Source organism: Takifugu rubripes, chromosome 1 (genome assembly GCF_901000725.2).
Source record: "Takifugu rubripes chromosome 1, fTakRub1.2, whole genome shotgun sequence".
NCBI lineage: Eukaryota > Metazoa > Chordata > Actinopteri > Tetraodontiformes > Tetraodontidae > Takifugu > Takifugu rubripes.
In genome coordinates, this window is record NC_042285.1 from 1,643,397 (window position 1) to 1,658,182 (window position 14,786).

A 14,786-nucleotide genomic window follows, 5' to 3' on the forward strand; every position below is an offset into this window, starting at 1 on the left:
CATGGGTAGCTTGACTATGTCAAAATGTTACCCATGATGCCATTTGGGTCTGACCAAATGGGATTTTCCTCAACCCAGCCTTCATAAAGACGTTAGAATCTCACATCCGTACGAGAGCCACTGAGAACCTGCAGTTTTTTTCATGCCACCAGTAATTAGACAGGTATGAAAATGTACTTGAACCGGACTCGCTTCGCCTGCCACAGATTAATCTTTCTTTCTGAATGATGTATTGTTATTGGCCTGTATTACCATGTAAATCACCACATTCCCTCTGTGAAGAACATTATTGTTCCCTGCGGATTAACGTCACCTCTCCAATTTCCTTTTAGCTCATCCAGAGTCTGTTTCCATGGGAGATGTGAATGCCTTTAGGGTGGAAAGAACTGGATTTAAGAGTGGAAAAAGGAGCACCTGAGAGGTTTCAGGAACATGTATCATTTTTGAAAAAGCTTTTGCTTTGGGGGGGCCAGAAGAATCTTTGATCTATCCACAACGCTAATATTTCATTAGCGATTGGTTGCCTGCTTTAAATGTCCGTCATGTGTATCGTGTTATAAATAAAACTTTCTTTTTTGCCCAGACTCACTATTTATTCCAGAGAGCGTGCTACAATAACACAAGATAAGCCGGCAGTGTGACTTCCAAGGGCAACGATACCTTCGGGGTAGCTATGAACCTGGCTCTGAGGAGATGGAAGCTGCGTGGGCGGGAGAGAAAAACATCTTAAATTGCTTGCTCATCCAGTTCCACCACAAGATTGCTGTCAGTTTGGACAGACGTTTGATTGAAAGCACAGATGGGACGGTGGGAAATGGAGACCCAATTAGCTTGTTAGCTGGCCAATGACCTCTGCGAGCAATTGAAGGGTCCCAATAAAGCCTCTGACAGTCCAGCCATTGTCGCCGCGTGTGTCGATCCCGTGGCCCAGGCGCTGATATAAGGGCTAAGTGATGTGACCCTCGCAACTCGGAGCAGAGCACCCGTTCAAGCCTCGCCACAACGTGTCACACAAGCTTTTAATTGAAAGATACTTATCATAAATCATTCAATTAAAAGCCTTTTCACTGTTTTCATGGCACGTCGCTATTATTTTCCCTTTGTTATGGCGAGTAATCCAAGCGCTCAGTGGATGAGGCAGTAAATACTTTACAGTACACACAAAAGAAATTAATTATTTTATCTCAGTCTGGTCCCAATTAATTTCACTTAAAGAAGTCGTCTGCCCTAAAATGATGTCCCATTTGTATCAGTTAGAAATGAAACACATTTAATTTAGATGGTTGCTTTTAAAACGCTGGTGTACTTTACATTAACCTTGGAGTTTAATGTAATTTAAAGAAATAAAAATGCTATTATTATCATCTATGTATTCAGCAGTGATGTGACACAATTGACGTTTGTGCTGTGCACGTTTGTTTCCACGCATAAGATGAGGACGTATGATGCTGCACCTAAAGACCATCAGGAGATCCGTGAGGTCTGCCGGGTTCCTGAGTGTAAATAATACACAAACAGGAAGGATTTACGGGAAAATTGGATGAAATAAGAATGAAGGGGCTTTAAATTTGAACTAAGAGTGAACGCTGTAGGTGAATTACCCATGAAGTTAGCATCATTATTTGTGTAATAACCATCAGGAGTCAACAACGACTGCTGAGCCAAATTTGGCCCATTTTGCCTGAAACATCAGGCCACATGAGTTGAAGTCACTCTGTTTATCCATGTGGGGTTTTGGTGAAAGCTTTAATAGCATTAAAGGGATCTCTATCGCGTCTTTAGAACTGAAGAATGACCTGTTGATGACCCAAACAAAAGCTTGAGGTTAAATTTCAATTTTATAAGTAAAAAATAATCATTGTGCATCGTGCATGGTAAAAAATTGATATTTTGAGGGCCTGAATTTTAGGCGGAGAATCTCAATTTTTAACCCTAAAGTTAGTCTAGACCTCCCTGTCTTAGAAGCCACACTCTTTCAACTCTTTGTGTTTATTACTGCATTCAGTTTAGGGGGAGGGGGGCAGCTGTTAACTGGCCCAGCTGCCAATGACGGCTGGGCCAGTTTAAAGCAAAGGCGTTGAGCTCGTGCATTACTGATTCCTAAACGAATTCCCACAGAACCCCAGAGGATCAGCGCACATCAGTGTTTCCCTCTGCATCTGCAGCAGAGTTTTAATCCCATTAATTACGATAAATACTCTGATTCAGGCTAAAAGGAAAAATGAAATAGTAAAAATCAACTTCATTTGAGAAAAGTGGGGAAGTAGAAATATGCAAACTAAGTTTGATACAATAAAAATGTATGTTTTATTTTCAAAGTTATATTAATTTCTAAACTAACTTTCAGTGGGCAGTGTAATGATGCTTATAACTATATTAAGGTAGATTTTATTTTGGCAGCCATCATTGAACCACATATGTTTTGCCAGAATAATAGAAATAAAGACCTTATATGTGCCTGTAGATGAGTTTTTGGTTGTCAGAACCGATTCCTGGGGACATTTTCATTAACGTCTTTAGCTGTCTGAGACCGCGGTTGGTGTCTATTATAAACAAAACTCATGAGCAAAAGCTGGCGCGTGTGTGGTCATACACCCAAGATGACATTTTCAGTCTCACTAAAAATACATCTGTAACCCAAATGACAGGACGAATATAGAACTGCCCATAACTCAAACAGTTAAAACCTCTTGGCAATGTTGTTATGTATAATTTTCTATATTGGCAGCTTGAGTCTGGGTTTAAAGCCAATGCTGCTTCCTCAAACCACTGACTCCAGCGCTAATCGATACATCCAGCTTCAAAGCCTTGGAGTAGAAAAATGAGACCGAGCAGCATGACAATTAGACTAGCAAGAGGCTATTACACACGAGCTGGAAGACTGTCAAAGGTTTCCCCATGAAGGTGGGTTAACCCAGCAAGTCAAAAGTTGTTTTCCTTTTCTGCCGCTGCTATTCATCCTGAAGCCCACTGTGCTCGGTGCAGTGACCAGAACGAAATCCCTCGGTGGCTTCCCACTTGAAATCCCAACAGTGTTCAATGGAATGCATGACTAAGCCTGAGGTAGCCCTGCTAGGAATTGAGGCCACATCAATGTGGGCGAGAGTTCTGTGTGTGAAATGCATGCAGAAGACAGAGGGTCCACATGCATGGCATTCCTCTGTCTTCAACCAACCACCTTTAAAGTGTTAAGAGATCGAAGGGTGCGGCTTCTATTTCCGTACTAATGTGCCCCCGCCGACCTGATGGTACAAGTTTTTGGGTCCATTTCAGAAACTTGGAAAAACAAACCATCTTTCAATCCCGACATTTCTGACTGCATGTCAAAACACGGCCCGTAAAGAAAGCCGGGCAAACATGCAAGGATCACGAAACCCTGCAAACAGGAAAGCAGCGAGATCGGAGCAGGAAGGACAACACGCCCACAACTCAAACAGAATTCATCATCTGGCCTGTGAGCTGGATTTCGTCACAACTGGCTGTCAGTGCTGGCATCTGTGGGCTTAAGCATGTCACATTTGACACAGCTCCCCTCCAGCAGCTGAGGGCTGCTGCTACCCACCCACACCCTTCACTGGGGAGCAACCATTTCCCTCAGATCCCCTCCAACAACTTGACAACACTGATCACTCTCGTCAATATCGCCTCCAGCTCCCGGAGCCTGAAGCATCTGGCTGCTGCAGGCGTGAACGACAAACTCTCAGATAAAGGTATCAAAAACCTGACGCGTGCACGCTTTGTACACGCGTGCTGGGAACATGAGTGGTTGGACCACTAATGGACGGCTGCTAGATGCACGGCTGCACTCAGGACACTGCTGACGCTCGATCGTTTGGACCACGTTCAGAGGTGCAACGTTCCTCCAACACCAGAAGGCAACGGCGCGTCACAATTTGTCGCACGTACGCTTTGATACCTTAGAATAAGAACATTATACGCCCAAAGGCGCTGTCATGTTTCTGCATCCTCACACCAGTGACCAACACAGGAGCCCTGCCACGTCAAATGCACACGGCTGCACGCCGGAGGGGACAAGGCCGCCTCCGGTCGCTCCAGGAAATTAGTGAAGCGTCTCTGAAATGATGTCCGAGAAAATCCTCCATGGCAAGAGGGGAAGGAAAATGACAATTCACAGCTCAAACAAAACAAATTCCTCCATCACTCTCTGAAATGTCAGAGCTGCGGACCTTTGAACCAGTTTATGCTATAATTATAATTCACGCCACCTCTGAAGCGAAGGTCACAAACTGTGTCTCTATTGTGCAGCAGCAAATTGGTGCGAGTGGAATCTCAGAGGAAGAAAAGAGCCACTGTCGTGCGCTCAGAAGGCATTTTAGTCAAACCAAAAAATAATTAGAGTCCACACTTTGGGAGCACCAGCTCGCAAGCTGTTGGCCTCCTTTTCAGGAGACAGAGGGAGAGTTTAATGGGACTAATCATACAGAGTGTTGAATTGACATATGCAGCTCACAGCTACACACATGGGAGCCAGCGCCTGTCACTCTCACAGTGGCCCATCAGCCCTAAAACTGATCAACTGTGCTTAACTGAAGCAACAGGTTTGGGAGACTGAACAGGATGTTTAGGTATAACATATGTGGGTAGCACAATTCTAAATGCTGCTATTGAGGCTGTGAGCAACCTTTGGTCCATCATCCTATTAAATCTTTCTGCCTCCCTTCAGTTTACAGCAATATAGAAGACCCCCACTCCCCAAAAAAGTTCTTATGAAATAACTCTGGATCTATTTCAGAGCTAAACAACAATTTCATGGCTGGCCGGTCTCAGAGTAATTACAGATGGCCCCAAGCCAGCACATCGATCAGCGCTCGGGACATTTCTTAGAAATAAGACTTTTTCTCTGACAGACAGCTTCTTCTTGCAGACGCGATGACACCTTGGTAGAAGAAAGTTCCAAAGAAAAAGTTTGGCTCCTGGTGATAATTTCACTTTGACTGCACTCCACTTTCCCACAGCCTGAAAATGATTTGATTATATAATCTTAAACTTTTCGTTCTCCGGGGTGAACCTTTCCTGGTTTGTTAGAACATCTGCCACGCGGACAGAGTTATATTTAGCAATTCTGCTGAATAATAAACAATTGGAAGATTATTTTCAGAGATAGCAGAAGCTTTGTTCTTAGTTTCACATGCAGCACTCCTCACCAGCAGAGTGACGCATATTTTTAATGGTGTCATTTTAATAATCATCATCAATTACACTTCCTCAAAGACGGATGAATAAAAGATCAACATAATTCAGCTTTGAAAGCTTTTCAGGATTTGCTTGTGTTTGGATGATGGTCCTTCAAACGATGAGCTTCCGCTGATAAAACATTTACCAACTGTCATCGTGGCTTTGGAAAGGTCAAGAGACGACTCACCATGAGTAGACGGAGCTCAGGTCTTCGCGTCCACCTCTGACGGCAGCCAGGTGCTACATTTCGTTGGGCTGAACCTGGCTAACGTTCTCACTCCAGAGGGGGAAACCGACAGTTCTCTGCGAAGACAAGCACAGAGGGGAAAAAAGGTTAGCTGGAGACTCGCGGCCGGGAGAGCCCTGTGGTGACGCACAACAGAGGAGGTTTGGTGTCTGGCAAACTGAAGAGACTGTTGATCTTTATTTTCTGTCAGAGAATAACAAACGGGGGTCGATGATGCCCACAAGATTTTGGAGCGTGGACAAGGGCCGGTTGTCAAAGGGCAGACAGTAGACAGTTGTCACCCTCCTCAGGGGCGGACCTGACACAAAGCGCTGCTTTCAGAGATGCCAGTCCCGACTCAGTCTGACTAAATGTGTGATTTAGTGGCCAGTTAGGCACTGGAGCAGAGGCGGGACTGAATTCTGCTGTGTGGGGGACGCAGATCATGTGGTAAACACTGTGACAACGGGGCAGGGAGGGACGTACAGATGTTCAGCCTGAGAAATGTACACTGCTGTTTTCAAATCATTCGCAAACAAGGCCAGAAGATCAACAAAGCCTCCAAAATATTAATATTAATGGCCTAATGCCTTCAGAAACACATGTTGAGCTTATCTGGTAAGCACTTTAATAACCCCCAAATGGGGAAGCAGGAGTGTTTCAAGAGTCAAGAGTCGAGTCCTTTAAGTGTCAGCACTGAATACAAAGTCTCCCAACCCAATTTACCAAATTCATTTATGTTTTTCAGAGTCCCTGCACCATCCCTCAATTCTCCCAGACGAGCAGGCAGCTTTTTTCTCCGTATTCGTGGAGGACAGCCAGGGTCAATCTTCCAGAGTAAAAAAAAAAAAAGGTAGCGTAGTGTTAATTCTTTAGACAAAACTCAGCCACAACAATCAAGCTCCCTCAAGGGCATCACAAGCCTCATAATTTCTTTTCCATTTTCTAATTATAGTTTGCACAATGCTCTCTGCAGGGAATACTTTAAAGGACTTTATCTGAATTTCACATTGTGTTGCCAACACAATAATTAAGTTGCACGAGCCAACGGGAGTGTAAATAAGTTGCAGGAGCAATATGTTGGATAGTAACACCAGCGCATCTCAGTTTGATTACATTATATGTAGATGATATACAGAAATATTGTTCATAGCTCTGAAGGCTTGAGAAAGGAATTTAAATGAGTGATGATTACATTTGGGTTTGTTTTGTTTTTTCTTAATTTGAAGTAAAAAAAAATCTCACAGACCGACAAAACTTCTGAATAATTGTTTCTGCAACCATGTTACTACGGTTGTATGAGACGACAGTTTGTTTTCAGTGATGAAAAATTTAAATAAAGCAGCAATCATTTCCAACTCAATTTTAAAAAAAAACTAATTTCTTGTAGTTGTGACCAAAAGTGACCAAAGGGTGATGTTGGATTGGATTCCTCCCTGATTGATAATGTTGGGGAATATGATGCCGTTTGAGTTGAGAGCTCTATTCTGAGCTCTGTGAAGACCAGGAGTCCCCGACCTCCTTTAGCCAAAGAGGTCACCGAGCCAACGGCGCTGCCCCGCCCCCGCCGCCAATTTCCCAAAACAGATGATGATTCAAAAGAGGAGGAAAACAAAAAGCCTCCCTCTGCTGCTGGCCTGGCTAACAGCGATACGGAGCGCTGAAGCAAACAAAAAGCACCGAATTAGGAAAGAAAAACAAGCTCTTTCGAAACTCGGCAATGAGTCATAAAGTATAATTGCCGCTGGGCTCCTGAATTATAAACTCAAAAAGGCCACAGAAACGATGGAAACAAATTACTCCAGCAACATTATATGTCCCAATTTCCCAGATAGATGTGACATTTAAGCCTTGCCTCTCATCTCCTTCTCAGAGGCCAGGCGTGTTTAAGCTTTGCTGCAACACAAATGCTTCTGTGTGGAGACCGGAGCGAGAAGAAACAACTGCAGTGTCTGTTGGAGAAGTGGCTGCTCCAATAAATTGGCCTGCTCAGGCCAGACGGCACGACTGGAACAAGGTGACTGAGACCTCCTGTGGCAACATTTGCACAACAACTAATGGCGTAAATAAAAAAATAAAAAAAAGGGGCTTCTGCAATTTAATAGTTCTTACCAGTTATTCTGGGCTGCAGCAGATGATGAAATGGGATTATTAAAAAGAGGAAAAGTGACATTTGTTGCTGAAATTATTTAATAACTTCTAAATACTGAAAAACGACCTTTCACCCAGTCGTTGCAGACGCTGTAGTCATTTTATATCTTAATAAACTATGATGAGCCTGTTTTCTGTTTATTGTGCACTGTTGCTGTTTAACTCTCATAAATTTTGGGTTCAACTATAAAACATGATAGAATAATGCACGAATACTGCAATTTTTATGATTCTGCAGCTCCCATGAAGTCATAAGGCTTCGAAGGTTATTTAAGGCTATCTCTGTGTTCGTGCTGGGTCCCACATGGTATAGACTCGTCGTCTGTCAAAATTAATCCCACATCTCTGACTGCACCGCCCCTCATTTATCGGCAAGTCAGTCATCATTAGCAGATGTAATCCATTAGAAACTTACCAATTAAAAAGGCATTGAAGGAAGAAAGGCCTAGCAGCTCATTAATCAAGCCATCGCTGCATCACCAATAGCCAATGTTTTAATAAATTGGCTAAATTTTGTAGCTACTGTTTCATAAAGGCCAGTTTAACAGTAATCAGCCTTCAGTCCACAGCAGCCTTTGCCCAGTTTTCAGGGCCTACAGTTAAACGTTTAAGCGCTTCTTTTATTCATGCTGCTGGCCAGTCCTGCTGTACCTTTGAAGGCTGCTCCAGCTGCTTGTACCGGCCCATATTCAGCAGTTCCTCCATTACCTTGCCGAGCACTTCATCACCTGTTCACATTCAGCATATTGGAAATATATCCAGCAGTGGTGGCATGTCGAGCACGGCACACATCTAGTGCTGTGGAGCTTCTTCTGAAATGGATTTTTAGGTGCTGCCGAGTCATTTGTTCCTTCTGTCTCCAACCCAAATGAAATTTCTGTGCTGTGTCCTCCAAACACCCTCTTTTCCAAACGCTGCTGCGTCCTTTAAGCACATTTATGCCCTTTCCTACCAACCCCTCAAACACCTGTGGTACTCGGACCTTGACTGGTCAAAACAGGATGCTGAGAAACAACGTGCACCAGTCAAACCCAGCTTCTCTGAAGGGGTTTTAGTGTAAGCTGTAGAATAGCACCATCATCTCCAACACCTACTTGGAAATCTGAAATAATGATGAAATGCAGCAGTTCATCAAAAGGAAGAGAAATGAACATTGGAACGGCAGCCTGGCAGGTTTCTTTTCTCTAAGTGGCAGGTGCTAGTCTGAACAAAACAGGGGAAAAAAATGATTGTTGAGCCGATTGTCATCCGAGAACCTTCAATTAAGAGGGATTACATGAAACACGGGCTCCAACTCCCAGTCTAGTCCCAACAAAGCATGAAAGGTCTGTTACTGTTACAGCAACAGCTATTTTGGGCACCAGTTTGGTCTTTGCATATCAAGATGGATGAAACATTTTTGCAAATACAGTATGAAAGCTGCCCTGGCAGAGTGGCTAGAGGCTTGAAAAAGTGTGGAGAATGTGATCTGGTGAGGAAGCTGGATTAAAGCATTGCCAAAGATTAGACCCACTCTTCAGATCCATCTAATTCCAGCTGGTACATTCAATAAAGAAAATGTGGAATGATGAAAATTTCAACCTTTCAACTGACACCGAGGAAATAAATGGAAAGAGTTTCTTGCTTCATATTGAGGTCTGAGAAATTCGGAGCGAAATTAAGGGGGCTTTCAAAGCTACTATGTTTGAACTGGACCAACAGACAAAGACCCAAGTCAACTGCAATTTGGAGAATAATAACGATGCTTTGACTGAAATGACCCAGCTGAAAGAGCAACAGAGGATATATGAGGCTATATTGCGTGGCATGAAATGAAACGCCTCCTAAGAGTAAAGAAAAGGATGACTGCAGTGCATCCAGGTGCACCACACGATCCAAAAGTGGAGCAGGAAGCAGTGAGAAAGCTCCTTTTACCTGTTTCCCAACAAGCTCTCCCATTATAACAGCCTTGCTTATGGTTTCTGTAAACCACAGCCACGTCCATCACACAGAGGTGTTGGTGTGTGTAGCTGTTTAAAGATAAACATATAAAAGTGACTGGGACCTGGATTGTAGGTTGTGTTTAAATATCTGCTCCGAACAATGGAGGGCCTTGCATTAAAAAAAATGAAAAGCTTCTGTTATTCCTCCTGTCACTGTAAAAACACTGTCATTAACACTCATTACCTCCATGACTACATGATAAAATGCATGCTTCAGGGCCTTCTATGTTTTCCTGGCCAAATGAGAAGAGAACATAGTTTCCTTGGAACTGGCATTAACACAGTGGGATGTTCAGCTGGATATCAATTAGTGGCTCATTAGGCATTTACAGATGACAGACCCTCTGGCTTCCTGTCACCCACTGAGATACTGACTGACCCTGACCTTGACGGAAGGCTGGCCTCCTCAGCCTCAAGTCACCGGCGATCGAGCGGCCACATCTTGCACGCTTCCTTCAACGGTCGTCTACAACGGTGGAAAAGCTCGTACATGCGGGTCAGAGAGCAACACAAACGCAACAAAAACAGCAAAATAACAGTGCTGAAAGATGCCTGAGACCCAGATGGAGCAAACATGGGAGGACTCTTGCCACATTCCTCCAACGTTCTGGTGATATCTGACAGCAAAGGAAGCCGTCCAACATTTTGACTCCAATAACATCTGATCTGCTGTCTGTCTGCATGTGATTTCAGCATCAATATTATATGATACAGAAACTACCGTTTGATAAACGAGGGGCGCTACAAAACAGATTAAAAGCAGCATGATTAATTGACCAGCACAAAAAGGCAAATAATTCATTGCAACTGGTTCTTAATTATGATGGTGCGCTGCTGTAACCAGAGATGGTTTGACAGGAAGACTCCACTCAATACAAAGATGTTGCTTCTAATCAACATGAGCGAAGCTAACATTTCTAATAGAGTGTTCTTGGGGCTACAGCGGTTTCTTTTGGACATGTTTGCGTAACTACAACTTGATTTATTCACTCTAAAATTCTTTTTATGACATTTATCTTGTACATTTAGTCATCCAGCTCTATGCAGATCCTATTACCTCCTGCCCTTTGGTGTGTTTGGGGCAGAGGTGGTATGGAGTATTTTTAGCCAGACTCCATGGGGACTTCTGACCGCCAACATAATGGATTTCAATTAAATTAGGACTTGTTTTATTTTAATGAACAAAGGCTTGTTGGCAGTACTGCTGCATTAACAAACAGCATGGTGTTGTGTGGACAACAGGGTCGTTTTTATTCCCATTTGGGAAAGCATGGAAAGGCTTTTAGGTTAAAGTTATTATCCATTTTCAAGACTTATTTAGAAACACACACACGCACACACACACACACGTTGGCTCTCTGGGGCTAAACTGCTATAGATTCCACAGCTTCACAGTCATATTTGGACTTGCAATCCTTGCCACTGCAAACAATGTGGTCGGCGTTCCCCATTTGGTGAAACCAAGAAAACAACGTACATCTTTAATGTGCATATTTTCCTGAAACTTACAAGGAGCCAAGTCCTGGGTAAAGCACAATAGTTTGGCTGAAAGGAGCTCCAAAAATAGCCGCCGTGCTATGCCACGTAGCATTACAAGGCTCCGTGCTGACAGCATGCAGACCAAGCCCCATTCCACTTAACTTTGATTCATTCCATCAAAATGTATTGCTCTGTATTCAGCATATTTAGTCAAGCACTCCCTCTGCACTATTGCTGCTTTGTTTACTTCGCCATTCTGAATTCATATGCCCGGAAACAACAATTCTGAAAGTCTACTTTTGTAGCCTCACTAACCCAAGAATGTAAGGGTATTGTTAGGTCAGATAAAGCTAAAGCATCAAAAAGTGGTAAAGTGTTTTGGTGTACAACTGCACAACAACAAAGCTAATTATGACATTTTACGTTGAAAACATATTCAGTTGAAGTTCAGCTGTATGTATAGTGTGGTGAGAGTAACCACAGAAGGGGATTTCAGGGCTCCAAATTCGTTAGAAGCCTTACATATACTTAAATATGAAACTGTAAAAAGCAATTTGAGTGGAAAAGGTCATTTAATTTTCAGGTGAATATGGTAAACTATTCACAAAGAGCAAACATCTCTCCTTGATCTTTAGAGCCTTGAATTTATTGATAAAAAACTTTTCTACTTTTCATGAAATCATCTATGCTCCTGCCCTTGTCGCCATGCCATATATTAGCTCACAAAGCCAAAAGTAGTGGCTGGATGGGGAAAAGAATGAGCCATTTATAATCAAGTTATCCCATTGAAGGCACACGTCATATCACGGAGCTGAGGCCCATCGTGGACTGTTAACAGAGTTACACAAAGGAACAGTGTGGCTATTTAGATATGACAGAGCACCAGTGTTTCACTGGCAAACTCAGGCCGGCCTACAGATCACATTGCTGTGCCTTGGTGGCGGCACCATCAACGTCTCACCATCAGGAAGGTGGCGTGGCAGCAACCCCCATTTGTCTTGAGCTGAACCCATTATGGCGTGCAGTTAAAATGTGCTGCTTTGTCCCTGGTAATCCACTAATGGCGAGAGCAGATGTTGCGAGGACGAGTAGCACACTTGGATGATGACGGCTCCGGTGTGCACAGACGGAGACCAGCCAAGGAATTGTCTGGTGGCTGTAAACTGTGCACTTTCACCGCGGAAATACGAGCGGGGGGTGACTGCTTGCTCCTAAAGTGAGAGCAGTTGCTTCCAAAGCTGCTGTTCCAACTACGAGACACAGCTTTCAAGCCTGATGAATACTCTTCCACCCATCTGCCTTGTGCCAGCGAGGTTGGCTCAAGCAGCTGCCTAATAGGCTAAAAGGGATCTCAGGATCCCCTGAGGAAAGTTTGAGTGACAGGCTGACTGAATGGAGCAGCATCGCTAATCTTTGTTATCTCAAACCTGAGCTATTCTTGTCAGAATCAGGTAGCATCAAGCCATTTAAGCGGTAGCAAAGAATGCATGTAACTCCTCCTCTTGTCCAGACAGAGGTGATTAACATGATTTCATTTAAGCTGCAATGCAGCAATAAGCTCGGAGACTCCAGTCGCAGCAGGAACTGCCAATATGAAATACATCAGTGCAGACTTCAGGGGATACGTGTAGAAATGAGCTCTCATATTTCCCTCAGCAGAAACCAGCTTCTGATTTCAGGCCACATTCGCGCAACTGTGTAACTGATGATTTTAGCAGCTTTCTTTCAGATCTTAGCAGCGTTTTAGATGAGAGGTTTTTTCACATTTTACAGTAATATGCCAAACATAACACTACCTGAGATTAAATTCAGCAGGAGATTGACAGACCACTCATGGTCGGGAAGTCTCTTTCTACTGTTTTCTTTTGATTAGTGGTAATAGATGTAGTCAAGATGAGATAGCAATCTTAAGATTAGCTTTGACGGGGCTCTGCACATGGTTGAGAAGCCATATATGGACACATTTTGCTTTAGCAATGCATTACTGATCATGGCAACAACAGAAATTCAACAATATCAGTGAACACACACACACACACACACACCTTTAACACAACAATGGTGACCACAATCAGCAAAGGTTGGACAAAAGTGACCTCATGCTTCTAAATTCGTTGCTAAAAAACCAGAAGTGAAACTATAAATAGGCTCCAATATGATTAGAGGCTCTATGCAGGGGTGCAAAAGCACTTTGATTCTCTGCTCTAGTTTTACTGAAGTTGCTGTGTTTTCAGGTGTGCATCCAGCTCCTTTGTTGAGAGGCGGGCATACAAAAACGTCTCAGGCAGTTCTCTGAAAGGAATTCAGCTGGATTCTAATCACAGAGCTCCCATTGAAATTGTGGCATTGATGAAAGCATTTACCTGCAACGCAGATGCTTTTGAAAGGTGGAGAAAGATATTTTCCTCAGGATGAATGGCAGCAGCCGAGGGTCGATACTGAACGCTCGCTATAAAAATCTTCATCAGTCCTAAGCAGGATGGCACAAATGGGCGAGAAAACATGCCAAAAGTACATCACAACAAAATAAATGTCCCCAACAATACATTCTGTTGTAACTCTGTTTAAATTCCCCTAACAGGGTGGAGTGGCACACAAAGACAGCCCTCTCTTTCACATTATTATTACAAAGTCAAAATCCTGCACCAAAACGAGAAACCTACCTGGGGACAATCTGGCTCTCATTAGAGGTCTTTGGTGCACCATTATGTCCTGTAAATGAGGCAATTTCATAGAGTTTTACAGGCTATCAGGAATATATTTTCCCCAATATTGCAGCTGCAGATGATGTGTCTGTGGCAGCTTATTTTCTGATGGGGGGGTGGAATTTGCCAGTATGGCTTCTCTCCCTTCTGCTTTTCAGTTGAATTACTGGCCAAGTGAGGGATAAGTTATGAGCAAAATGTCAATTTCCATTCCATTTACACTGCATGTTTTTTTTCCTCCAAAAGTGATGATTAAGCTGCTGCGTACATGCTACACAAACATAGCAAAGTAGAAAGCCAAGCATCTTTTCCTGTCCCTCTTTTCCTTGACTGCTTTTTCCCCGATTAAATACTGCATAAAAGCGTCACGGCTTGATGAAATGAAACAAACCATCCCAGAGGATAACACCTTTACTCCTCGCACGGGAAATAATCTGGTATTTCTCAGAGCTGATACGATCGGGAAGGGTGACACGCTGTGATGTGCGGCTCAGCCATGGGCGTGCGTTGGAAAAGCACCGTTGGCTCATTAAGCAACAGACGTTTTCATATCTGAAGGAGTGATTAAAAACACTTGCGCCATTTTAATTAATGCTAACCACTTCAAAGAACACACAGCCATGAATAAATTGCATGAAAGTGCCCAAGAAAGCAGCTGGTGAAAGTTTTAACTTGAAACCAAGTTATATTTCAAGAAAAGCTGCATTTTGTGTGCTTCATTTTTGGGTTTATAGACTGAAAGATGGAAATCTGAGGTTTTAATAATATCATCTTGGGTATAAGTAAAGGTTAGGGAAATGCTGATGAAATTTATGTTCCTCAATCTTTCAACATGAAGAACGAAGACTCTTATGATGAAGCCATCTTAATTAAAACAGAAGAACAGAGCCTCCATCAGTGGAGTTGGATTCTATTCTAAACAAGCACCTTTGTAGATGAGACAGGTCTATTCACAAATATCCTGCTGAGCAAGAGAAACACACTAACAGTCCCTTGATGATCATTCTGAATTATCTGCCACAGATGCCATCATGAGAGTTCTGCAAC

The 14,786-nt window shown here is 43.1% G+C and overlaps 1 protein-coding gene across 4 annotated transcripts in view; it reads right to left on the minus strand.

Moving 5' to 3' along the window:
• Positions 1 to 14,786, minus strand: part of tanc2b (tetratricopeptide repeat, ankyrin repeat and coiled-coil containing 2b) — a 98,594-nt gene that overhangs the window by 81,830 nt on the left and 1,978 nt on the right. For all 4 annotated transcript variants that reach the window (XM_029848828.1, XM_029848837.1, XM_029848829.1 and 1 more), the window contains exon 2: positions 5,384 to 5,499. The gene's annotated coding sequence lies outside the window, so the exon portion shown is untranslated. The remainder of the gene's footprint in view (positions 1 to 5,383; positions 5,500 to 14,786) is intronic.